Source organism: Narcine bancroftii, chromosome 6 (genome assembly GCF_036971445.1).
Source record: "Narcine bancroftii isolate sNarBan1 chromosome 6, sNarBan1.hap1, whole genome shotgun sequence".
NCBI lineage: Eukaryota > Metazoa > Chordata > Chondrichthyes > Torpediniformes > Narcinidae > Narcine > Narcine bancroftii.
The window spans coordinates 177,552,898-177,580,888 of record NC_091474.1 but is presented as its reverse complement, the minus strand read 5'-3'; the positions used below and the strand labels follow the sequence as shown (position 1 = coordinate 177,580,888).

Genomic DNA, 27,991 nt, shown 5'->3' with positions numbered 1-27,991 from the left:
TACATCAGGCTCCTTTTCATTGATTACAGCTCAGCTTTCAGCATTCCCTCAGAACTGGTCAGCAAACTTTAAAATTTGGGCCTCTGCACTTCCCACATTGGAAGACCACAGTCAATGCAAATCAGTAATAATGTCTCCTCCTCACTGACAATCAAACAGGTGCACCTCAAGGATGCATGCTTAGTCCACTGCTCTTCTCTCTCTGCACCCATGACTATTTAGCTAGACGTGACTCATATTCAAATTTGAGCCCACAGAAATTCATCTCTGTCTTGCATATGAAATCATGATATCAACTTGCAAACCCAATCATGATTAGCCTCATGTCAAGAAAGGTCGCATCATCCATTGTTCTTGCTGAATTGCTGAATTTCACTTCCAACAAGTAGCACTAATCTACAGGACATATAAGAACCTGTTCAAACCTAGCTACCTCCTCTCTGGAACTAAGGATACAAGTTTCATTTATGGAACTGCTATTGACAGACCAAGTTATCATGGCTTCACTGAAGAATATAGGAGAAATGGTGCCAATAATTGACGGAGGAGTCTGCAATTCAAACACTAGCCTCATCAATAACCTGCAGAACCCTGGTGGGAAAAATCATTTTTGATCCTGAGAATGTGCCTGAGAAGAAAAAAAATGAAGAAGAATCAGGGCGGAACGGTCGGCATAGCGGTTAACGCAATGCCTTTACAGCACCAGCAATTGGAACTGGGGTATGAATCCCATGCTGTCTGTAAGGGGTTTGTATTTTCTCCCCATGTCTGCGTGGGTCTTCCCTGGGTGCTCCAGTTTCCTCCCACTATTTGAAATGTAATGGGAGTGTAGGTTAATTGGGTGCCACAGATTCGTGGGCTGAAATGGCCTGTTACCGTGCTGTACATCTAAATTTAATTTATTTTAATCTTTTTAAACCTTTTAAAGTTCTTATTTTCTTGTGACTCTTGTTCAAAGAGCTGATAAATGCAAACTCAGCTAATTCACCTCCCTCTATCCTGTGAGGTTCAGTGATGATTTATTACATCGTATAAAATTGTTCGCCACCATATGTTTACAATGTAGAAAGGTAAAATTGCATAAAAATTGAAATTTTTATTTGATACCTTGGATTTTCTTGCAAAAGCCTGCATGCCATTATTTAAATCTGATGGGCATTTACAAAAATAAATTTATTTCATTCTGAGAAATAATCACTTTCTTACAATCTAGTCATGTTTGTGGAATTGACTCATATCATCAATTTACTTCCTGATTACCTCCCAAAACGATCCAAATACAAATATTGAATGACAAACTCAAAAGTTCATACATGTTGGATTCAGTTCCATTATCTCTTTGTGAAGAAACATAAAGCCCTTTTAATCCTGGTGAACTCAGCAATGAATAAATGTAGAAAGGATGTGGTGTTCCACTGTTCTATTGGAGTCTATTTTATTGGATTCTGCAAGATAGCCAGGATATTAATGCCACAGGAAATGTCTAAACAAATCATACTGCTTTCCACATAACATGCTTAGAAAGTTAATTCTTTGCATTTTTTTGAAACTAAGTAACGTCTTTACATAAACTGCATAATTGGAATTTACTTAAATGCAGGAACGACTGTTTTTCATAAATGAGTTCACTCAGGAAATTTCAAAACTGGAGAATTCTAACAATGGGCAGCCAAAAGAATATAAAAATAAGGTGGAACTAAATAAAACAAAGGTAACTCTTATGTCCTGGTAGAGAGGGCATCTAATGACCCCCAGATGAACATTGTACAGTCAATATCGTGCACATGGTTTATGCTGAAAGATTGTCAGTTCCAAAGAACTAGTTATCTTAAGTTGCAAAAGGATTAAAAATGAATTTCTTTCACAAATGAAATTGGATCTGTGCATCGTTTGGCAAAGGTAAAAGAGACAGACCACATAATTAGAAGCCAGGCAATTGAACAAAGCTTTGAAATAATTTATAACAGAGGAGTACAGCACAATATGGACCATTCAGCCCATGATGTAGTGCCAACCTATGTAAACATACTCCACAACAATCTTTACCTTCCCTACCTCATACCCATTACCTTCTATTTCCTACATCCATGTGCCTTTCTGAGAGACTTTTAAATGTCCCTATTGTACCATCATCCCCAGCAATGCATTCCAGGCACCTACCACTCTGTATAAAAAATATAACCTCTGACATTTTGCCTAAATGTTCCTCCGTTCTCTTTAAACAGATGTTCTCTGATAGTTGCTCTTGTTGCCCTGGAGAAAAAAAAAAGCCCACCAGCAAAGAGAGGGTCAGTTTAAATGATCATTTTAAAAGATAGAAGAGGTCAAATTAATCAACAACAATCAACATGAATTTATTAAGAGAAAAGTTTCTGAGGTGATTAAAGAGTGTCAATGACATCCCAATGAGTGTGGATTGTGAATGGTCATGTAGCCTCTCCATTTGGAAGCTGGTGGGAATGTGGATTGTGGATGGTCATGTGACTTCTCCAACTGGAACATCATTGGAATTCACATCACCCAATAAAGGTTGAACATGTTAGAGCACACCAGAGCATTGGCCCCTTTAAATCACTTACTGATTACCTGGGCTGGATTCCCCAGCTTACCATGTGCAGTAGCTCATTCTCATTGCTCCTTGGTCCTCACTATGAACAATGTTCTATGTCAGGTCATGAACGGTGGACATCACTGGAGGATATGTTGGTAAGGTGTGCACTACACTTAGAGTGGGACCACAGTATTGTGTGGGAATACTTAGCATTGTGTGGAACCCCGTTGGTACAAGGAGGTGGGAGTGTGTATTGAAGTCCCTGTCTTGTAAGTATGTGTTAGTTATCGAATATTACTGCATGTGTGTAATAAAGAGAGAGAAAGAGACAGGCAGACAGACAGAGACAGGGACACAGTGACAGAGAGAATAGGTGGCCACTGGTATCATAGATTATTATATTCAAGGTGAATGCTTCCATTGTTTTAGTATCAAGTGTTGTTTTGTGTTTGTCCCATTACAATTTCCTCATGCGTACAATAAAGATAATTTATTTGTTTGTTTAGCCTTTGTCTGGACTCACTTCTCTGTGAACCCACTGAACCTGCTTTAATCTCACATAACAGTAGCATTTCTAATGTACACACAAATATGGACTGTAACAAAATCCAGCATCGTGAACAATTCAGAAAAGTCTAAGGGAAACAAAAAAAAAGTGGCAGGTTGCATCCACAACTGAGTCAGACTGGGCAGGAAGCAGTAGGTAATCACAAGATTACTGCAAGTGCTGGAAATTTGAAATAAGCAAAAAATGTTGGCATTACTCAGCAGGTCCATATCTCTGGAGATAGAACCAGAGTTAAGATTTTAGTTTAACAGGCATTACCTAAAATCTGCTGAGGAAAGGGCAATGTTTTGTAGATGTTTTGGTTACTAGATGTGTGCTGACAGTAAAACTCCACGTGGCTTTGTTCCCACAACTGATTCTGTGATTTGTAGCGAGGATGAAATATGTGGATTTAGGAAAATATGAAAAGATTGGTAAGAGTAAAAGAATAATAGCTAACACAATTCTATTCTGAGTAGTATACAATGATATATATGGTAAGATTTTGAAAATGTAGAGGAGCAGAGAAAGCCACAAATCCTTGAAGACAACAGGAAGATAAATGACATTAAAAAGGAAATACTTCCTTTGTTATGTGAGGCAGAGAGCATGAGAGCATGGAGGTTTTGGTACAAAGTTATAAAATGCTAGTAACACCTTAGCTTTTGCACTCCTGATTAGTACTTTCCAGGAAGTGTGTGTATTTACAGAGGAAAGTCACAAGGGAAAGTTAGATTAGGCTTTTGTTTTCTTTAAAACAAATGATTTTGAGAGATGCAGCCTCAAGATACATAAAATTTCCAATATTTATAAATAAACCTGCATCATTCAATGAAAAGGAAATGGGCACATGATTTACAATTAAATAATTAGTTTACTCAGAAAATATCTTAGGGATCCCAAGAAATAAAAATTACAGTAATTTCTCCCAATAAAAGGAAAGTAATACATTCAAAAAAATGTATTTAAACAGAGGATAGTCACATATCCTTTCTGTGAATAAAAAGATTCTCAGCCACTTCCAGGAGTATGGTTATCCAACATAATTAACAGAGGAATGTCGCCTTTGCTCACGATGGAAATGTAAATGGAAAATTATGAGAATCTGAGACAGGGTGGATAGAAGGAAAGTTTATCCCTCAAGAGAGAGAACAATATTTAACATGATTGGCCGAAAGAAGTTAAAGGGGAGTTGAGAGATATAAAATTGATATAATTTTGCACCACAATCTCTTTAGATATACCATATTTAAACAAAGAAAATAATGAGGAAATTATTTTATAATTAGTAATTGAAAGTTGTACCTGGTAATATTTTATCCCTGTTTCTTATTATATTAAAGGCTGAGATCTGCAAAAATAAGAAAGAATTGAATAAATGAAGACAACAAATTAATACATTAGCTCTCTCTTGTTCTTCAAAAAACCTTTGCAATATGGTCAATCTGCCATTGGACTGAAAATAACGATGAATGGTCACTGCTGGATTATTTCAGAGCAAAATGCAAGTCATCCAGCTCATACTCTGCTCAATATGGATTATTCCTTTATCTTGTATCAAATCTTGGCCACAGCAAAAAATAAAAATGGGCTGTGCCTCTGTACCACAGTAAACTTGTTGGGTAAGTTGAAACCTTTCAAAGATTTGGGACTAGATAAATTTCAGATTGCTTTTGTATATTTAGCTTTATCTGTAGCAAAAAAATGTATAACAAGTATATGGAAAAATGTTTAATTGTTCACAATATGTATCTTTTTTCTACTGTATGTAATAACCTGGTTGAATGAATAAATAAAATTGTGGAAAAAAAGGCAGGGTTGGGTTCCAGTAACCAGAACTGGTTCATGCTAACTGACCCAAAACTGCATCGCCAGATCCAGCTCCAAAAGAGTCAACAAGTTTGCACATGATGTAATAGTGGTTGACCTCATCAGCAATGATGATGGGGCGCACTACAGAGAAGAGGCAGAAAATCTTGTGATATGGTGCAAGAGAAGCAAGACACGTCTCAACGTGGACAAGACAAAGGAGATGATTGCAGACTTCAGGAGGAGCATCAATAACTCTGCAGTGGAGACTACCAAGTTCCTTGGAGCCCACTAAACCTTTCGTGGACGCATATATCTTAACTTCTTAGGAAGGCACAACAGTGTCTGCACTTCCTGAGAAGACTGAAGTGGGCAAGGTTACCAGCCACCATCATGTCAATCTTCTGCAGGAGCTCTATTGAGAGTGTCCTGGCCAGCTGCATCACAGTGTGGCAAGGTTGCTGCAGAGAAATGGATTGGAGATCAATTCAAGGGAGCATAAGAATGGCAAGAGGATCATTGGAATCTCCCTCCCCACTTCGACGTGATCGACAGGGATCGTAGTCTGAAGATGTCACGCAAAAGGATCGAGGACTTCATCCACCCTGCACACAGCATATTTCAGTTACTCCCATCAAGAAAGAGATACATTAGTATCAGAGCCAGTACCACCGGCAATCATCAAGGATCCACACCACCCAAAACATGCTCTGTTCTCACTGCTGCTGAAACAAAAGGCATAGGTGCCATGAGACTTGCACCACCAGGTTCAGAAGTAGCTGCTATCCCTCTATCATCAGACTTCTCAACAACTAACTCAATCGCCCCACATTTAAGAACTCTTACTTTGTACATTATTTATTACTGAATAATTATTTATTTCTGTGTTGCACAGTTCGTTTACATTTTTTTCTTTGTTTACATTTCTTTCTTTTGAAAGCATATCTTTCTTCTTGAGTACAGTTTATAGTTACAAATAAGTAGAAATTCTGACTGGTCCGCAGGAAAAAATAAATCTCAAGGTTGTACGCTATGTCATTTATGCATTCTGACAACAGTGAGTTGCACAACAGAGAAGAGGTGGAAAATCTCTTGAAATGGTTCGAGAGTAACAACCTGACTCTCAACATGAATAGGACAAAGGAGATGATTGTGGACTTCATGAGGACCATGAGTGACCACCTACACCACACACTAATAACTCTGTAATGGAGAGTGGAGAGAGTGCCAAGTTCCTCAGAATCCACTTAAGTAGTGAGCTATCCTGGACACACAACATCTCCTAACTTGTTAGGAATCTCAACAGCCACTGCACTTACTGAGAAGACTGAAATGGGCAAAGGCTATTGGCCACCATCCTTTTGGCTTTCTACAAGAGCCCTATCAAGAGTGTCCTGGCTGGCTACATCACAGTGTGGTATGGTTGCTGTGGAGCATTGGATTGAAGATCAATCCACAGGACTATAGGAGCAGCAGAGATAATCATTGGGATCTCCTTTCCCTCCATCAACATGATCTACTGAGAATGTTGTTTGAAGAGGGCTTTTAAAATCACTATGGACCCCTATCACTCCACACACAATCTTTCAGCTGCTCCATCAGGAAAGAGAAAGCCATAACCTCCAGGCTGAGAAACAGCTTCTTCCCACAGGCAATAGGATTGCTGAATGACTGATGAACTACTCAAGCAAACCCTCCAAACATTACATTTATTGAACAAAGTATGTTTATTTTTATATATGTATATACATACTGTATAGGTATAATTTGTCTTCTTGTGTTTTATTTGGTTGTGTGTCTGCTTGTTTTGTACCAAGGACTGGAGAAAACTCTTTCGTCAGGTTAAACTTGTAAAATCGGGTTAGAGTAAACTTGAACTTCAATTTATTGTTGTCCAAGTAAACAATTTAAGGCACCTTTGGGAAAGACTGACGAGGGAAGAAAAAATTAATTTTCAAAATTATTTGTCACTGATTCTGTAAATGTTTCTCACCACTGTCATCTTCAAATGTTCAGCAAATGATACTAATCAGTAGTGGGAGTATAAATAAATTATTTGCCCTTTCCAAACATAATTTTCTTTTCCAATGTGAGTAATAATTAAGAAAAAAAGTTGAATGTAAAGTGAGGCACTTAAGAAATACTTGTAGTTTTTTTTATTCTTGAAGATTTAGCGGATAGAGCAAAGCCTTGGTAATTCTGCATTCTTTTTAAATGGTTCCTTTTTAGCTACCAGTAATGTGATTTGGTTAAAAGGGTTCATTCACGGGTTACATAAGTGTCACACAATTTTTCTACAGTTGCAATTACACTGTGTCAGACAATCCATTTTAACACTCATGTGAAGAGACATACAGTACTTGTGGGTTTGCTTGCTTTATTGTTGAATAGAGGAAAGCAAAGCTGTGCGTGCAAACATTCAAACTCAAACAAAGAGTCCTGATCATTTGATTCTAACTGCTGATGAAGTTTCTAATGGTTAAACTTGAGTAATGGTTTTAACATTTGCATGACTTACCCGTCTGAGTTTTATTTTAAATGTCCCATTTAAAATTGAGATGAATGCTGCCTGTAAACAATGTTTAAAGCTTGGCATGTCTGAAAACAAAGCAGTCAGTGTACTTACCAGCCAGATGATCCATGTCAAAAGTAACTGTGAAGAAAGCGTATAATGCTGGTGAATTGTTAATTGATGATCACATAATCCTCTGAAGCCAGCAAAACAACAGAAATTCGACTGCAAAATCTGGTTCGATAGCACCTGTCATTTGGACATAAGGGTTACTGAGATGGTTCCAGTGTGATGACTGATTGCACATTTATCTGTCCTACAGCCTTACATGATCTGTGGACGTCCCTGAGGTCCATCTGTTCCTTTATACTTCACATTTATTGTGCATTCCCTTGTCTTGTTTGGCCTCGTCAAATGCATTACTTCGTATGCTCTTTGTTACATTTCTGATCACCTCAGCAGTCTCCTCTGCAATCTGTAACTTTCTTTATGATTCACATGGTGTTGTGTGAGAAGGGAAAAGTTTGGGCACTGAGTCTGGACGCAGGCTGAACACAAGAAGGATCTTTATCAAAACACACTTGAGATTGCAATAGGGATAACACACACTGGTACTCTCAATCACACAACACAGTATGATCAGTCACATAGGACTTAACATTAACAATACTGGTATCATTTTAATTAGAACACCATATTTAGGTTATTCATCTGAAAGGAACAGACCTGGGAATGAGTTCAGTAGAATCCCCCATGTATGCACTTTCCAGTCACTAGTACAACCACTGAGTCAATTTGTAATCACAATGTCTCTTTTACTTGGATTCCATGGGCTTTTGCTTTGCTGGTCACATGAGAACTTGTCAAGTATTTTGCAAAAACCCACGTGAATGATAGTAGATGAACAAGACTTGGTATTCTGTGTTGTTAATTCTCTAAAAGTTAAATTCAGATATAACCTTCCCTTTAACCAATCTGTGCCTTGTTAAATGATGATTGACAGTGTCTCGCAGAACTTTTTATAATTTCAAAATGCAAAATGGTGGTGCTGCTGGAATTCGTGTAACAGCAGTCCTCCCAGACCCACAAAGAACAGGGAGAGGAGACGCAGTGCTCCAAAGGAGTCCAACGACCCAGTCCGACTGCCATCAGTTCTGTACAGGCTTTAAGAGGCCCGTTAAAGGAGCTGATGGTGGTTTTGTTTAAAATCCTGTGACCATGGGATCTGCACCCAAAATGGTGGTGCCTATGATTGGCAGCAGCCATGAGGGGTTGCAGACTTCAGGGAAATGGATGACTGGTGCAGGGCATCAGAAAATGGGGAGACTACCCCACTCCCACCCTTGTTTGAGAAGGAGTAGAGGAGATGACCCATGGGATAGTGATCCTGGTGGCAGACCATTAAGTGGTTATGCGGCCGAAGGGCCCACACAAGCAGTGGGGTATTGATGACTTGAGGGGAGGAACACACTCAGGCTGCGGGGCTGCTGGAAACTGTGGTCAAGGAACTTGTACCAAGCTGTGGACTGATGAAGAGTGGCTTGAAATTGGCTGAATGAGTAGCTGGTATTGGAACTGAGATGCAACAGGATGCTGAGGACACTGAAGGGTTCCTAATTGTATCGGAGGTTCGGATCTGGAGCTCAGGTTGTCAATGGCTTGGACTGGACTCCGTGTGCCTGAGGAGGCTGTGAAAGCACTGGAGGTAAATCCAAAGACAGTTGGTGTCTCTGGGAGGAACTCCCTTTTGCATCTCTTTTTCTGACTGTAAGAGTCGTTTCAGGCATTTTCTGCCAATGGCGAATTTGTCTGCCTTACCGAAACAAAAGGCAATTTCATGTAATACTGCTTTTACTACATGACAATAAACTAAATCTTGAATTAATATTAGGGTAATGTTTGTTCATTACTAGTTTCTGGAATAAGCTCCTCAAGTCCCAGCAACATCCTTGTAAATTTTCTTTGCCCCCTTTCAGATCAGATACTCACATCAGATATTATTTATTGTCATGAAATAAAGCAAAAATGTAATAATACACAACATTGCTTTTAGTCTGCCATAATTCAAAGATTTTCCATTTGCATTGACCAGTGCCCATTACAGTCAGAGAAAAAGAGCCACCGAGAGTCACCAAGTGTTTTTGATTCACCTCCAGTGCTCCCAACAGCCGCACAAGACTCCAGTTCAGTTCAAATCATTGGGAACTTAAGCCCAGATCCAAACCTCTGACACAATGAGGAAGCCTTTAGCGCGCAGGGCCATTCGGGAGTCCTTCTTGCCCTCAGCACCCTCTCAAATCACAGATCTGATGCCTAGTCTTATGAGCCTTTATACAAAGTTTTCAGCCTGGTTTTTCACCTGCAGCCTGTCTGGGTTCCTCATCTGTGAGTTATCTACAGCTTGCCACTTGTCTGTCCTTCAGTTGCAGAGATGCTCGCTGCTCTGCCATGGTGGTCACTTTCCTTAGGGTTATCTCCTTTGCCTCTCCTTTTCAATGGGGAGATGTTTTCTCCATTTCTTTTCTGCCCTGCAGCAGTCTGCTGCTCCCCCAAAGTCTGCAAGCCCTCATGTCTACTGCCATCTTGGACACAGACCCTGTGTCCAATAAAACACTGTTGGCTCCTTAACAAGAAATTTAAACCATGCACGGAACCATCAGCAGTAGGACTTGGAGGTAGGACCCCGCAGGGGAGTTCTGTGTCTCCAGTCATCATTCACCCCATATCCAAACCAGTGGAGGGCATCTAATACAGCAGCTCTGACAGTGTCGCTATTGATTTTTACTGATATATTTTCTGTAGCTAGGTGTTCAAAACTGCACACAAAACTCCAGATTTGTTTTCATCACTGTCTTGTACAACTTCAACATAACATCCCAACTCCTGTACTCAATATTTTGATGTTTGATAGCTAATGTGCCAAAGGTTTCTTTACAACTTTATCTCCCTGTGATCCATCCTTCAAGGAATTCAGTACCTGTATTACCAGGTCACACTGCTATAGCTCTCTGCAGTTCCCAACCATTTGCCATGCAAGTCCTCCCTTGGTTCATCTGCCCACAGTGAAATAATTTGCACTAATCTGAATTAAGGCATTAAAAGCCTTCCTCGCTGTCCATTATAGCACCAAACAGTCATCTGCAAATGTACTGATGCAATTTACTACATCCAGATTGTTATATGGAATGACAAACAACAATGGACCCTGCACCGATCCTTGAGGCACACCACTAGTTATAGGCTTCCAGTCAGAGTGGCAATCATCTATTACCAATGTCTGACTTCTCCCACAAAGATAATGTCAAATCCAATTTACTTCTTAATTCTAGGTACTGATTGAGGAACTTTCTCAACCAAGCTCCCTTGAGGAACCTTGTCAAAGTCCTGATTAAAGTCCATGTAGACAACATTCACATCAACTTTCCTGGAAACTCTATGAAAAACTCTGAAAGATTGGTTAGACAATGACCATGCAAAAATCCATGCTGACTATCCCTAATCATCAGTCCCTCTCTCTCCAACTACTGATATATTCGATCCCTTACCTTTCAACAATTGTTCCAGTTCTTCTGACAACTTCACCTGTGGCTTGGAACAATTTAAATACCACTGCTAGGGCCACTGCAATTTCTGCATAAGCTTCATTCAAGGCCTGAGGAAATATCTTGGCAGGCCCTGGGGATTTATTTATCCTTATGTACCTCAAGGCATAAGCTCCTCCTACTCTGCAATCTGTATAAGGTCAATGACCTCACTGCCATTTTACATCAATACTATAGGTTGTATCCATCTCCTGAGTAAAGAAAGATGCAAAAAGAACATTTATGATCACATCTGCCTCATTTGGCTCCATGCAAAAAATGGCTTTTATGATTTTCAAGATGACTAATTTTGACCATTGCTAATCTTTTGCTCTTGCTATCTACCATATATATTCATGTAATAGTTGCTCCTTTGTAAAAGTTGACCCTTCCCTTTTTTGCCTCAAAAATTGCATATTTTCTATATATTCCATGTTAAAGTCAACTCCCCTATTTTTGGCCCTGTCCCTTTGCCCTTCTGAACTCCCTATGCCCCAATAGCAAATCTTCACCTTTGCTACCTGCCCATCCAAGCTCTTGGCAACACTGGCTACGAAGCTTCACCTCAGCCATCCAATCATCCATGTTCCTGATGCCCTGACTGCAGATCCTTGCAAAGCTGCCCGCCTATCTATGCACCCGACACTACAACTGCAAAATGTCATCTCGACAGCCCGCCCACCGGAGCTCCTGAATTGTATGAGAATCCCAAGCCACCCTTCATCACAAATCTTATGTTTCTTGCAAATTCCTGCTGTTTTCAAATATGCCTCTACGTTTCCTGCTGACTGTAATATAGAACCATAGAATATTAAGCAAAGAAACAGGCCCCTTTGGCCATTCTAGTCGATGCTGAACCATTTTGCTACTTAGTCCCACTGACCTACACATAATCCATAGTCCTTCATATATCTTGCATCCATGTACCTATCCAAATTTCTCTTAAAAGTTGAAATTGAGCCTGAATTCACCACTTCAGCTGGCAGCTCATTCCACACACCCACCATTCTCTGTGTAAAGAAGTTCCCCCTTTACATTTCCCCATTAACCCATAACCACATGTCCTCTGCTTTGTAACTCACATACCATCAATGGAAAAAACCTTCCTATATTTACTCTGTCTATCCTCCTCATAATTTTAAATATTTTACCTTTATCAAATCACCTCTCATTCTTCGACACTCCAGAGAATAAAGTCCTTAGCTGTTTAACCTTTCCCTGAAACTCAGTTCTCGTAAATTTTCTTTGCACTCTTTCTATCTTATTGATATCATTACTGTAGTTAGGTGACGAAAACTGCACACAATACTCCCAATTTGGCTTCATCAATGTCTTATACAATTTTATCATAAAATCCCCAACTCCTATACTCAATATTTTGATTTATGCCAAAAACTCTCTTCACAACCCTATCTACCTGTAATGCCACATTCAGAGAATTATACATCTAAATTCCCAGATTCCTTTGTTCTACTGCACTCTTTACCATTTACTGTATATGTCCTATCTTGGTTTGTCCTTCCAGAATGTGTCCAAAATGCATCACATCATATTTATCTCCATCATTTCCATCTGGCATTTTACAGCACTTTTTTTTCCAGCTAGCCCAGATCCCTCTGCAAGTTTTGAAAATCTTCTCACTGTCCACAACACCTCCAATTTTAGTGTCACCTGCAAACATGCTGATCCACTTTACCACATTATCATCCAGATCATTAATATAGAGGATAAACAACAATGGTCCCAGCTCCAATCCTTGAGGCACACCACCAGACATGTGTCTCCAGTCTGAGAAGCTATCATCCACCATCACTCTTTGGGTTCTCCCACACAGCCAGTGTTGAATACAGTTTCCTACTTCACCATGGATACTGAGTGTCTGAACCTTCCTAACTAACCTTCCATGTGGGACCTTGTCAAAGGACTTACTGATGTCCATATAGACAAAATACATATCCTTTCCTTCATCAACTTTTTTGCTAACCTCCTTGAAAAACTCTATGAGATGTGACCTACCATGCACAAAACCATATTGACTATCACTAATCAGTTTCTGGCTATCCAAATACTTGTATATCCAATCTCTTGAACACCTTCCAATAATTTGTCTACTACTGACATCAGGCTCATTGACCAGGGTTACTTTTGGAGCCTTTTTAAACAACAGAACAACAAGGGTTCTGCTGCAATCCACTGGCACCACATCCGTGGCAAAATCATTTTAAATATTTCTGCCAGAGCCACTTCAATTGCTACACTGGCCTCCCTCAAGGTTCGAAGGAATATCTCGTCAAATCCTGGGGATTTATCCACTCTTATTTACTTTAAAATAGCAAGTATTTCCATCACTTTAATCTGTATAGGTTTCATGACCTCACTGCTTATTTTCCATACTTCCCTCATCTCTGTGCTAATATCCTGAATACTGATGCAAAAAAATATATTTGAGATATTCCCCATCTCTTTTGACTCCATGCAAAGCTGAACACTCTGATCTTCAAGGAGACCAAGTTTGTCCCTTACTATCATGTTGCTCTTAATATACCTGTAGAAACCATTAGGATTTTCCTTCACATTGTCTGCAAAAGCAACCTCATGTCTTCTTTTTATCTTGTTAAGTTTTTGCTGGAGGTTTTTGTTTGCATTTTTTAATACTTCTTAAGTGTCATTTGGTTTGTGTTGCCCATACTTGCTATAAACCTCTCTCTTCTTTCAACCCAGATCCCCAATTTCCTTTGAAAACCAAAGTTCCCAATGTCTGCTAACTTCCTTTATCCTGACAGGAACATACAAATTCAGTACTCTCAAAATTTCATCTTTGAAGGTCTTCCACTTACCTAGCACATCCTTGTCCAAAAATAACTTATCCAAATACCCACATTCTAGATATTTTTCTCATTTCTTCCAACTGGCCTTTCTCCTACTTAGAATCTCAACTTGAAGCCCATACCTATCCTTTTCCATAATTAACTTGAAACTAATGGCATTATGATCACTGGACCCTAAATGTTCCCCTAAACAATCTCTGTCACCTGTCCTCTCTTGTACTCTAATAAGAGATTTAGTATTGCTTTCTCTCTGGTTGGTTCTGCTGTATATTGATTCAGAAAACTTTCATAAACTCATTTGACAAACTCCAAGACATCCCACCCTTTTACAAAATGGGAGTCCCAGTCAATATGAGGAAAATTAAAATCTCCTACTATCACAACCTTATTTTTCCTGCAGCTGTCTCCCATCTCTCGACATATTTGCTCCTCCAATTTTCATTGCCTATTGGGCAGTTTATAATTACTTTCCTGTTCCTCACCACCACCCATAAAACCTCAGTAGATAAGCCCTCTGGTCTCTCCTGCCTGAGCACAACTGTGATATTCTTCCTGATGAGCAAAACCACTTCTCTGCCTTTCAAATACCCCCACCCCCATACTATTGCATGTGAAGCAACATAACCCTGAAACATTGGGCTGCCAGACCTGCCCCTCCTGCAACCATTAATGTGCCCATTCCTCAGTTCCACCTAGATAACCTCAGAAGATGAGCTCTCCAATCTGCTCTGTCTCAGCACAGCTGTGATACTTTCTCTGATGAGAAACATCTCCCCACTCCTTTTTATTCCTCCCCCCCCTATTAAATTTAAAACAACAGAACCCTGGAACATTGAGGAAATGGCCACAATATCTTAATTCCATGTTCTGATCTATGCTCTAAACTCATTCACCATTCTTTGCATTAAAATAAGCACAACTCTGAACATTATTTCTACCAAGCTCAACCTTTCTATTTCTGTCTTTGTCTGCAGGCTTAACAATATATTTTCCACACCCACTCCACATCTCACTCTGATGCTCTCTTTCCCATCTCCCAGGCACTCTTGCTTAAACCCCCTGGAACATCACCAGCAAACATTCTCGCAAGGATATTAGACCCCTCCAGTTCAGATGCAAATCCTCCTGATGGTGCAGCTCCCAGTTTCACTGGAAGATAGTCCAATGATTCAAAAATCTGAAAAGAAAATCTGTCCTATCTCCTGAGCCATGTATTAACCTGCATTATTCTCCTAGCATGTGGCACAGGTAGTAGCCTGGAGATTCATTCCCAATGTAAAAACCCTGCCTCTCAATTATTTTCTATGACAGTGAGAACAACTGAGTGATGGAGTAAATGGATGTTTTCATCATCCTGCTCTGCTTCTGCGGAGCTGCTGTTGCCTGATCCAGGAGGAGTTCTAGGCAATTTGAAAGAAAAAAAAGGCACAAGGGTAAGGTCATGGTGAAAACACATGACTTATAAAGAGTCCATCCTTGTAGCATATATAGGTTATGAATTAAATGAACTGTAGGATGAAGGAGAAAAAGAATCAGGGAAGAAAGACAATTAAATAATCATATCATAATCTTCAATGATCTCGATATTGGTGTTGGCTAGAAATTCATCAGTGGCCATATCTTTAATGGTTAAGAGGATGTCTTCAATGCTGACGAACCATTGAACTCCCCTAAGTGTCTTGTTGGCTTTATACAGCTGCTGGTGGTTATCACAGCTGTACTCAGACAGGGCAGACCAGAGGGCTTGTCTACTGAGGCTTTATGGGTGGAGCTGAGGAATGGGAAAGGTATGACCACATTAATGGGATTGTATTATAGACCATCTAATATCAGCGAGAATTGGAGGAGCAAATCTGCAGGAAAATAACAGCCAGCAGCTGGAACATAAAGTAGTGATAGTAGACAATTTTAACTTTGCACATCTTGGCTGGGATTCCCATATTGTAAAAGGGCTGGATAGCGAAGAGTTTGTCAAATGTGTTCATGGAAGTTTTCTAAATCAACATATTGATATACCAACTGGAGAAGGTGCAATACTTAATCTTCTATTAGGAGATCCAAGAGCGAGACAGGACAGATAACAGAGGTATGTTTATGGGAATACTTTGGGTCCAGTTGGTTTCAAGATAATTATGGAAAAGTATAGGTCTGGTCCTTGAGAAATTAGAAATTGAGAAATTAGAGAAAGGCCAATTTTGACGAAATGAGAAAGATTCTAGAAAGTGTGAATTGGGATTTTTTTTTTCTCTCTGGCAAGCATGTGCTCGTAAGTGGCAGGCCTTCAAAGTGACATTTTAAGAGTTCCCATTAGAATTAAAAAGCCAAGTTAAAAAGCATAAGAAACTGGATTTTGAGGGAGATTGAGGATCTGATTAAGAAGGAGAGAGGTGTAAGGCAACAAGGAGCAAATGAGATATTTGAGGAATATTAACAAAAAACAGAGGAAAAAAACTGAGGAGGAAAATCAGGAGGGCTAAAAGAAGACCGAAGGTTGTTTTTGCAGAAAAGGTGAAAGATAATCCTAAGGGCTTCTACAAGTATATTAAGAGCAAAAAAATAGTAAGGACAAAATTGATCCTTTTGTTGATCAGAATGGTCAGCTATGTATGGAGCCAGAAGAGATGGGGAGACCTTAAATGAGTTTTCTTCATCTATATTTATTCAGAAAACTGGCACACAATCGAGGGAAGTGAGGCCAACGAGCAGTGAGGTCATGGAATCTACACAGATTAAAGAGCAGGAGGTGAAATCTGAAGGGCCCTAGCATTTAAAATATCTTAAGCCTTGAATAAGGTACTGAAAGTTTGGAGGGGAGCTCATGTTGTACCATTGTTTAAAAACAAAACCTCCAAAAATAATCTAGGGAATTATAGGCTAAGTTATTAGAAGCTGTTCTAGGAGATCAGATATACAAGTATTTGGATAGTCAGAAAATAATTAGGGATAGTCAATGTGGCTTTGTGTTTAACAAATCTTATAGTGTTTTTGGAGGATGTTATCAGGAACGATGACAAAGGAAAAGCTGTGGATATTATCTTCTTGGACTTTAGTAAGATTTTTGACAATGTCCCATGTGGGAAGATAGCCAGAAAGGTTCAGTCACTCAGTATTCATAATAATAAGCTGAATTTGACATTGGCTTCATGGGAGAGGTCAAAGAATCGTAGTGGATGATGGCCTCTGACTAGAGGCCGTGACTCGTGATGTTCCTCAAGGATCTTGTTGCTTGTCATCTATATCAATGGATTTTCAAGTTTGCAGATGCCATAAAGATTAGAGGTGATATGGACAGTGAGTAAGGCTCACAAAGCTTGCAAAGGGATTTGGACCAGCTGGAAATATAAGCTGCAAAATGGCAAATTTCATTTAATTCAGACCAATAGAGAATGAGGTGAAATTTGCTTGAGGTATACAAAATTATGATGGCTATAGACAGAGTAAATGCAAGTAGTCTTTCTTTCCACTGAGGTTAGGTGAGATACAAACCAGATAAGGGTTCATGGTGAAAGGGGAGAAGCTTAGGGTCAATATTGAGGGAATTTCTTCACACAGAGGGTGGTGGGAGTGTGGAAAGAGCTGCCAGCTGAAGTGGTGAATACGGGCTCAATTTTAACATTTAAGAAAAATTCGGACAGATACATGATGAGATGGGTATAGAAGACTATGGACTGGGTGCAGCTCAGTGGAATTAGGCAGAATGATGGTTTGGCACAGAATAGAAAATCTGAAAAGCTCTGAATTTCAAGTTTGAACTAATTACAATAATTTCACAATGTAAATAGCTGTAAAAAAAATGAGTAGGTGGCTGACAGTTAATTCAGAGAAAAGCATTTTTTTTTAAAAAGGAACCAGTAGATGTGGCATATTTGGATGTCCAAAAGAGATTTAACAAATTATCAAATAAAAAGAAGACACACAAGATAAGATCTCAAGACACTGGAAGAGATATATTGCAATGGATGGAGGATTGAGTCAGATTAAATGGGTAATTTTCAGGTTGACAAGTTACAAATTTTACAGTGTCATGTGGATCAATTTCAAAGCTTCATCTTTTTACTTTCTATGTTAATGAGATGGATAGAATCTGCATGTAACTGATGAGCTGAATGGCTCACTTGTAATATAATGATTCATGATATGCACATTTAAACTTTGCATTTACCATAATATATGAACAGTGTAATGACCATTGACTGACAGTGAAATCAGGAATAGTGAACTCAGAGCATAAAGTTCATGCATGTCCCTCCATTGGGTCCCACTGACAATTTTGCATCAAGATGAACCCACCTTATTTCCATCTGATTGCAATGTAGCCTTATCATCTTTCAAGCCTTGGTGTACAATCTTCAGCTTGTGTATTTCTTATTTTATAAGTTGTCAGTACTGCAAATGGGGCATTACAGACATGACAAGAACCTGATCAGACAGACTGTGATCACAAATGCCCATTGGTTGTTATGAGCTGCAGCTATATGGTTTCTGAGTTGATAATGCCCCACCAGCTTGTCTTTTCTGCAAAATTAATGATTTTATGTCTTGAAATATTAAAATATTTTACCAAGCAGTTACTGTACATTTAAAATGACCTCATCATTAGCTGTTATTCCAGGTCAAACTCAAAATGAAAGTTTTTTAGTGCATATTTGTCCATGAGGATGTTGTCCTGAAGTGGCAAAGAATTCTATATACCTGTCTCAAGCTAATAGCAAAATGACATTTTTGAATCAATGATCATTAGTTTAAATATTATTTGTTACAGTACAAGAAGGCCATCAACATTTAAATAGAAAACATAAAAGGCATAATATATGCAACCTGAATATAACTGAAATGGGAGGTATATGCTCATTAAGGTAACCACATTATCAGTACTCACGCTGCTTGATGAATACTTGATAAAATATTTACAATTAATTTGGTCACACATCATTTTTAAATAATCAACTATTCAACAGTTGAATTCAAAATAATAACACTGAAAAAGTGAAATTCTTGATTATATATCTATGTTTTACAATCATGGATTTCCTAGTACATATAGTGCCCTCCATAATATTTGGGACAAAGACACTCACTTCCCTTTATTTGCCTAAGTGCTCCACAGTTTTAAATTTGTAATCACACAATTCACATGATTAGAATACACCTTCAAGATTTTATTCAAGGTTATTTGTGAACATTTTGGTTTAGCCTTGTAGAAATTACAGCATTTTTTTATACATAGTCTCCTCATTTCAGGGCACCACAATATTTGGGACATAGCAATGGTATGTTTATTGATGTAGTCATGTTTTGCACTTTGTTGCATATCCCTTCCTTACAATGACTGCTTGAAATTTGTGATTCATAGACATCACCAGGTGATGAGTATCTTCTCTGGCAATGCTCTGCCAGGCCTCTTTTGCAGCCATTTTCAGCTCCTGCTTGTCTTGGGGCTTGTTCCCTTAAGTATTTTTCTACAGCATATGAAAGGCATGCTAAATTGGATCTAGATTGAGTGATTGACTTGGCCTTTCAACAATTTTCCAATATTTAGTTTTGAAAATTTCCTTTGTTTGGGATTATTGTCTTGCTGTCGGGTGAAGTGTCGTGCAATGACTTTGGAGGAATTTGCTTGAACATGAGCAGATATGATGTTTCTATACACCTCAGAATTCATTTTGCTACTCCGTTACATCATCAATGAAGATAAGTGCAACAGAACCTTTGGCAGCCAGATCATAACACTCTCACCACCATGCTTTGGATCTTGGCCAGTTCCTTTACACCTCCATACTTTGCTCTTGCATTCACTCTAATACAGGTTAATCTTGGTCTCATCTGTCCCCAAGATTTTTTTTCCAGAATTCTTCAGACTCTTTGAAATACTTCTTCATAAATTGTAATCTAGCCATCTTGTTTCTGTGGCTAACTAGTGGTTTGTATCTTGCAGTGTAGCTTCTGTATTTCTACCCATGAAGTCTTTTGTGGACAGTTGTAATTGACACATCCACACCTGCCTCCTGAAGAGTGTTTCTGATCTGTCAGACAGGCATTTGGGAATTTTTCTTCAGTATGCTATTTTTTTTCTGTCAATTCCTCTTGGAGAAAGAAGCTGATTTGAGAAAGAGAGGTCAGGTGACCTGAAGAGCAGCAGCAGTTAGAATTTAAAAAGGGGCGAGGCAGCAGTGAGAAGCTGACAGGAGGAAGAAGCTGAGCGTCACTAAAAAGTGAGGGACTGTATTAAATCAGTCATTGCTGGAGTGGACTGGGTCAGAGTGATAATTCTTTGGCTCAACAGGCTTCAGTGATGGGAGGAAGAAGCTTATTGGGGCAAGAGAGGTCAGGTGACTTGAGGAGGGGCAGAAGTTAGAATGTAAAAAGGGGCGAGGCAGCAGCTATAAGCTGATTGGTAGAAAAGCTATCACTATAAAAGTGAGGGACTGTGTGGCAGAGTGAAAAAAAGTTTTGGTTCAACGGGCTTTGATGAGAAAAAGTAAGAAGTGAGGGATAGTAGGAGTTGAAGTAAGAAAGTGGCACACTATTTAAGGAACAAAAAGAATTCTGCAGGCAGACACAGATAAGGGCAGGTTTTAGATATCATATATTTTGTTCTGCTAGTCATACTAAGTGGGAATGGCAGCCAAAGCAGGGGAATGCTCCTCTTGCAGAATGTTGGTCATCAAGGAAGCCAGCAGTGTCCCTGACAACTTCATCTGCGAGAAGTGCATCCAGCTGCAGCTCCTGATAAGCCAAGTTAAGGAATTGGAGCTGGAGTTGGATGAACTCCAGATCATTTGGGAGGGAGAGGAGGAGATAGTCAGCAGTTACAGGGACACTATTACACTGAGGAGGCAGAAGGAGGGAGGGTGGATGGCAGTCAAGAAAGGGAGAGGGAGAGGGAAAGGGACAGGCAATGAAGGATGCTCTGGTGACTGTTTCCTCAATAATAAGTATACATTTTGGATACTGTTGGGGCAGTCAAGAGAGGGAGAGGGAAAGGGTCAGGCAGAGAAGAATGCTCTTGTGACGGTTTCCTCAATAATAAGTATACATTTTGGATACTGTTGGGGCAGTCAAGAGAGGGAGAGGGAAAGGGTCAGGCAGAGAAGAATGCTCTTGTGACTGTTTTCTCAATATCAAGTATACATTTTGGATACTGTTGGGGGAGTCAACCTACCAGGCACATCTGGCAAACCATACAGATTACCACAGATTATAAATAATCTTGAATTGTGCCCTCTTCTAGTTGTGACTCCATAAAATTCCCTGAGGCTAGCCAGAATCTGATTAGTGATAGTCAATATGGTTTTGTGCCTGGTAGGCTATGTTTAACCAATCTTGTAGAGTTTTTTGAGGAGGCTACCAGGATAGTTGATGAAGGAAAGGTTGTGGATATGGTCTACATGGATTTTAGTAAGGCCTTTGATAAGGTCCTACATAAGAAGTTAGTCAGGAAAGTTCAGATGCTCAATATTCAGGGTGAAATAGTGAACTGGATTCGACAATGGCTGGACAGGAGAAGCCAGAGAGTAGTGGTAGATTATTGCTTTTCAGACTGGAGGCATGTGACTAGTGGTGTGCCTCACAGGGATCAGTGTTGTGACCATTGTTGCTTGTCATCTATGTCAATGATCTAGAATGATAGAGTGTTAAATTGGATCAGCAAGTTTGTAGAAAACACTAAGATTGGAGGTGTTGTGGACAACAAAGAGGTTTTCAAAGCTTGCAGAGGGATCTAGACCAGCTGGAAAAATGGCAGAAGGAATTTAATGCAGGCAAGTGTGATGTGTTACATTTTGGAAGGACAAACCAAGAAGGGACATACACAGTGAATGATAAGGCACTGAAGAGTGCAGGAGAACAGAGGTACCTAGGAATAAAAATACATACTTCCCTGAAAGTGGCATCATAGATCAATAAGGTTGTAAAGAGAACTTTTGGCATATTGGCCTTCAAAAAGCAAAGTAATGAATATAGGAGCTGGGATGTTATGGTAAATTTGTATAAGACATTGGGGTGAGGCCATATTTAGAGTATTGTGTGCAGATTTGGACACCTAATTACAGAAAAGATATCAATAAGATAGAAAGAGTGCAAGGAAGATTTCCTAGGATGTTGTCTGGAATTCAGGAACTGAGTTATAGGGAAAGGTTAAACAGTTCAGGACTTTATTCCCTGGATTGTAAAAGGATAATGGGAAATTTGATAGAGGTATAGATAGAGAGTGGTGGGAGTGTGGAATGAGCTGTCAGCTGAGGATGTGAAAGCAGGCTCAATTTTAACATTTAAGAAGAATTTAGACAGGCATCTGGATGGGAAATCTATGTAGGGTGATAGACTGCATGCTGGTCGGTGGGTCTATGCAAAATAAAAATGGTTTAGCACAGACTAGAAGGGTGGAAGGGGCCTGTTTCTGTGCTGTAGTGTTCTATGGTTCTATCTGCAGTGGACGTTTTTTTTAGAACACCAGTCCATTTGTGTTTACTGAGCTCACCAGTATGCACTTTCTTCTTAATCATGTTCCAATCAGTGGATTTTAGGAATTCTAATGTTTGGGTGATGTCTCTTACTGTTTTATTCTTGTTTTCATAAGGGCTTCTTTGACTTTAATTGGCACAACTCTGGTCCTCATGTTGAAAAATCACAACTACAGACTCCAAAGGTGATCAAAACCTTAGAAGTAAGTGTAGCCCTCTTATACCTGCACCAATGAAGAAATTAAACATACCTGAATATTCACAAACACCTGTGGAGCCATATCTCCCAAACATTATTGTGTCCATTTATGTAAAAATTGCTGTAATTTCTCCATGGTCAAACCAAAATGTATACAAATAACCTTGAATAAAATCTGGAATGTGCACTTTAATTACATGTAAATTGTTTGATTACATATTTCAAAGTGAGGAGCACAGGGGCAAATAAAGGGAAAAAAAGTGTCTGAGCTAAGCATTATTATGGAGGACACTGTAACTTATGAAGAGCAATTCCCAGCACCTCATTTGTTTTACATGTGTTATTTTCATTTGGATTTCTTGTGATAATAATTTATTGCAACCCTATACACACTAAGGTAAAATAGTAGCAATGTACGCATGATGCAAGTTTCATGAAAACTTGTCTGGCTATGTATGATAAGGCATCCATGGAGTGCTCTAACAGCCAGCCAAGATTGACTGGTGGAGTCTTCAGAAGAATCTAAAGCAGTCAGTCAATTTAACAACCAAGCTGTGTACTTTAAATGGAATATTACAAGTACCATTAAGTGTTAAAAAATTTGTTTAAAAATAATGCTATTTGAAATAAAATTGGTGTCCTGTCAAGCCCACAGGTAAATCAAATTCAAGTGCAGAAAATCCATGAGTTAACTTTATAATATTATTGCTATACAGCATTCCCATACTTCCTTTTAATCATGGCTCTCTGCAGGAACTCTGTGTGGGAGTCGGAAATATTATTATAACGTCAACATCTGAAAAATATGATGCAGGTTGTTTTTGGCTGTAAATATGTTCTCAACTGGTGCTTTTATTCATTTATAATGGGTTTAAATTTCCAAAGCATTTCCTTAACATTTTACTAAATGTAATGAGAGGAGGAAAATCAGGAATCATGAAGTGATATGGATGGAAAATGGGAGTTGGTTGATCAATAGTGTATTGGCATTAATATAGACAAGTAACTAACTTCAGTAGTTTGAAAAGCAGAAGCTCTCAGTTCAAGAACAGTTTCTTTCCAACTGCTATTAGACTCCTGAACCTCTGCTTGGGGACTACTTGGACCCCACTGGTGGCACTTGCTGAATCTGTTTTCTACATAAGGATAAATGCATTTATTGCCTATTTTTTAATTCAATTAAGTATATATATTTTAGTTGTTCTTGTAGTATGTTTTAAAAACACCTGTTCAGTTGTAGCAAGTGATAGTTTGGGTGCATATGTACACTGTAAAATGGATGTGACCATAAATTCATTATCATTAAAGAATTGCAGATCGGAAGGATAATGAGCTGAGTTTTCAGTGTTCAAACACACAAGTTAAATTTAAATTTAATCAGTGCGCATGGTGAAAGATTAGTTTCAGAAGGAAGAATTAAAGGCAAAACAACTGTTGGTGTTCTTCTGTGCGTAGTTTCCATGGCCTGCTGTTCTTGTCTGTTTTCTCTTGTAGTTCGTGCTGTAGGCAGCCTTGAAAAGATTGATGAGATAGGCAATGAAATCATATAAAAGTCAAGTGAATGAGCCAAACATTTTTTTCCTTCCTCAATCGAGCTGATTCCAGAAAACTTCTGAAGAGACTAAGATGAAATCTCCCTGAAGGTTGCATTTTAAAGTCAGACTCCAACTAATTACAGACATCTTGCATGGAATTTTCATCATTATGCAATGGAGATGTAAGTGAGCCAATACCTTGGTAAATATTTTGTTTTGGTACAAACCTTTTTTTCTGTATGTAACTATTGCCGGTCATAATGCCACATATTAGCTCATTTTAAAAATAAACACTGCAGAGAACCTCAGCTGCTTTTGTGTGGAGGCGAAGCAGGATATGTGGGGGTTAAGATCACCATAGATACTGAAGGTATGTTGTCATGACATAATGAGAATTATCTCTTTGCAAGGAAGAATAAGAATAAATTCTCAATGTTAGCTTCATTATTGCAGTTTTGACCTTAATTTCAGCCAGGATACTTTTACTGTCGATAAAACATTGATGACTCTTCCAATTTTATCATTTATTTCACTAAAATGTCATTATTCCTTTAATACTTGAAATTCACCTTAAGGCCTAAAATTTGAATTTGAATGCAGATAACTGAATTCACTTAAATTTGACAAAAATTGCATCAAGGTTTGCAAAGAAACAAGGCTTATAATTAAACTATGATGCTCTCAAGAACTGGCATATGCCAATCATTTTCTGATACTATGACTTCAAAAACATAACCAACAATAATTAGCTCATTGTGAGAATATCACGTGCTTTCCTGGTTAACACATTTTATGAAAAAATATATTCTCGAACTCTGGCTCTATTCTACTAAAATTTATTTGCATTCCTTCGAGACTAATCACATTTTTTCCTAAAGTAATGAGGAGAAACTGCCCAGGGAACAATGGACCCTGCAGGGAGATTTAATTGAGATGGATGAATTCTTGGAAGGTTTCATGAAGTTCAAGAAAGAATGAAAACTCTTCCTCAACAAAATTAGTGGGCATAGATATAAATTAATAGGAAGAAATTTTGGGGACTTGAGGAAAATATTTCACCAAACAAGTGGTGAGGATGGAGTTAAAGAGCAATACAGAAGGGGCATAGGCCCTTTAGCTCCCTGTTCACTCTGACCATCAATCACTCATTTGCATTCATCCTCTATTAATCCATTTTATATTCTCTCTGTACTCTCATTTTCTCCTCTTGGATTTTACCTTGTGGCTGTACACCAGAAGCAATGGCAAATCAGTGTACCAACCTGCATGTCTTTGGGACGTTGGAGGAAGGCCACATATTCATCAGGAGAACATGCAAGCTTCACAAAGAGGACACATGAATGCAAGATGGGACCTGGGTCTCCAGCACTTTGAGGCCCTTCTGGATGCCCCAGCTGTACTGCAGTGAATCTTGCATTCATGACCTGAGACTGATATCCTCACTTAAAAATTACAGGAATTAACATTCTCTTAACTTGAAGGCTATAGACAAAGAACTGAGAACTGGGAATGGCTAAATAGATATTTTGTGTTGAAATGTACATGATGGTTTAACTTGCCTTTCTGTGCATTAATTCTACCACGTACATTACAATAACTTGAGGGAGATCATTACTGAACCAACATCACCTTCAGTTCAAAGTTCATATTATGCAAATGAAAAATTAATTTATATTTAGGGCTTACAATACTGTGCCTATGTATTGAATGATATCTCCAGATATCATAGGTCCAGAGATACAAATAACCTCATGCTATCTTTAACAAAGTACACAATGGCATAATATGAGCAGTGGGCTTGTGCAGTGATGCGGGTAAGCTTATAGCACTGAAACATGGATATACAAGGACTTCAAAGTGAAGATTTTGTGAAATAATCTTTGCTTCTAGACACAAAATTTATAAAATAAAGGTCAGTTAGACAGAAAGCAAGATGAATGGCCCAATCTTAACCCTATCCTGTTGCTACAGTGAGTTTAAAAGGAACATAACTATTTTTATAAAATTCTACTGCCATTTATTGTGCCTGTTTACATGGTCTAGTGATGAACAGGCTTTTGCAGTATAGGTGCAAAAAGTAGTTACGATGTATTCAATAAAACAAGGCTAAAAAGTTCTAGAAGATAAAACATCAGCTTCCTGTAGGTGTTGAAGTCAGACTATTTCAAATTTTCTTTATTTTCCAAAGATTCAAATGTTCCTTTCTATTGTCACATAATAATACATGAAAAATGTAATACACATGAAATACTTCAACTATAAGACAAAGGCTCTCCATGAGCATTGCCTGGTGCTTTTAAAAAATAGAGAGAGTCCATTTAGAGACACTGAGTGTCCGTCGATTCACCTTCAGTGCTTCTGCCACCTCTACAACCGCACATATTCCGGTTCAAACCATCAAGCTGCTTATGGATCAGGAGTTCCAAACCTCCAATAAGATCCGTTTGCCTTCAGCACCTGAGGCCCTTTAGAAGCCCTGCTTGCCTCCTGCACCCTCTTGAATCCTGGACTTGTGCCTAATTCATTTAAACCAATCTCCAGCAGCCCACAGCTTATGTGAGCCCTTCAGCTGCTGTGCCCCTCGCTGGTCCACTGCCATGGTCACTGTCCTGTAGGGTTATCTCATATGCTTTTCCTGCAAGTGGGGGTGTGGGAGGAGGGTGTTCTTCCAGATTCTGGTGCCCTGTACCAGTCTGCCACTCCCCTCAAATTTGAACCCCCTTCATGATACACTGCCTAGCACAAGCACTGCCTTCTTGCACACATGGTTGCAGGATTTTAAAAAGAAACACCACTGGCTTGTTTAAAAGTCCTTTGAAGCCATCAATTTTAGGTCTGGTCAGTAAAACCCTGCAGAGCAGAGCAGCATTGAACCTAGGATGATTGCAACTGGATTTTATGTTTCAATACAGCACTGGAATTGAAAATAAAATATAATGGAGTATTAAACGAAAACTTACTGGTTCAAATTTGATGATTATTATTTGAGTAATGGGAGTGGTAAGATAATATGAAATCCCATCTGCGCATATGCAGCCAATCTTTGAATCTTGAAAAAGATGATCTCTGGAATAATTCTGTCAAAAGAGCATTTTATTGTGAGGCATACATGCAACACTAGAAACTACCTTATCAACATTCAAATTAATTATGGGAGGGCTCCATTATTTTTTGTAATGCTCATTGGTTCGCTAATATGAGATTTCAAAACTCAGTGGTCTCTTTTTCACAAGGTCTGAAAGACCAGAGTGTAGATCAATGGACCTCCAGGAAGAGGCACAATTCATTTGGCAACCTGTAAAATTGCTGCAGTGAGATTTTTCCCCTCCATCCTCAGAGGTTTATTATAAAACCTGTTAAATGTTCTTTTGTTCGACCATCCTGCCTGATGGATGAAATCCAAAATGGGGACTTCCGCTCTACTAGCAGTAGACATAGCTGCCGCTCTGGTTGATTGAGTCCAAAACCGAGTAGTATCCACACCGACCAACCTCGTGGTCCTCTTTAGCGACCTGGTCAAGGTCTGAGAGGATCCCTGCTGATGTGGTTTCCTGTAACATACAAGCAAGAATCTCTCTTTCCCTTTGATATCCTGAGTACATTCAATATATTGTCTCAAATACCACACCACACATAATCTTTCATCCTCTTGATAAGTGTACAATCTAAACTGTTTCCACACCACCAGGTTTATTATGTTTCAACAAGTCATGAACATGAAATTCAACAACATAATTTTCCCAAATGATATAGTCCAAGTGTAAACAAGTTAAGGTCTGTATTCTTTAGGCTGAAGTCAAGGCCACGAGCGTGACCAATTTCCAAGGTAAGTCACGTAAGTCCAAAGTGTACGCTGGCAACAAATGTCATAGCAAATCCAACTCAACTTTAATATCCCAGATGGCGTGATAACGTGGCATAGGCGGATGTAAGTGAAATACTCCCCTTATGAATTTTGAAATCAGGG

General features: G+C 39.0%; 2 long non-coding RNA genes across 2 annotated transcripts in view; one reads left to right on the top strand and one right to left on the bottom strand.

Moving 5' to 3' along the window:
• Positions 1–4,402: 4,402 nt before the first annotated feature.
• Positions 4,403–27,087, bottom strand: LOC138736791 (uncharacterized). Its single transcript, XR_011340578.1, has 3 exons — positions 26,985–27,087; positions 7,534–7,668; positions 4,403–4,449 (listed from the first exon to the last, which is right to left on the bottom strand). It is a non-coding gene; the product is annotated as an uncharacterized lncRNA (long non-coding RNA).
• The window catches only part of LOC138736790 (uncharacterized), a 45,571-nt gene continuing 41,667 nt past the window's right edge, over positions 24,088–27,991 (top strand). Inside the window, exon 1 of the long non-coding RNA XR_011340576.1 lies at positions 24,088–24,206. This is a non-coding gene — a long non-coding RNA (uncharacterized lncRNA). The remainder of the gene's footprint in view (positions 24,207–27,991) is intronic.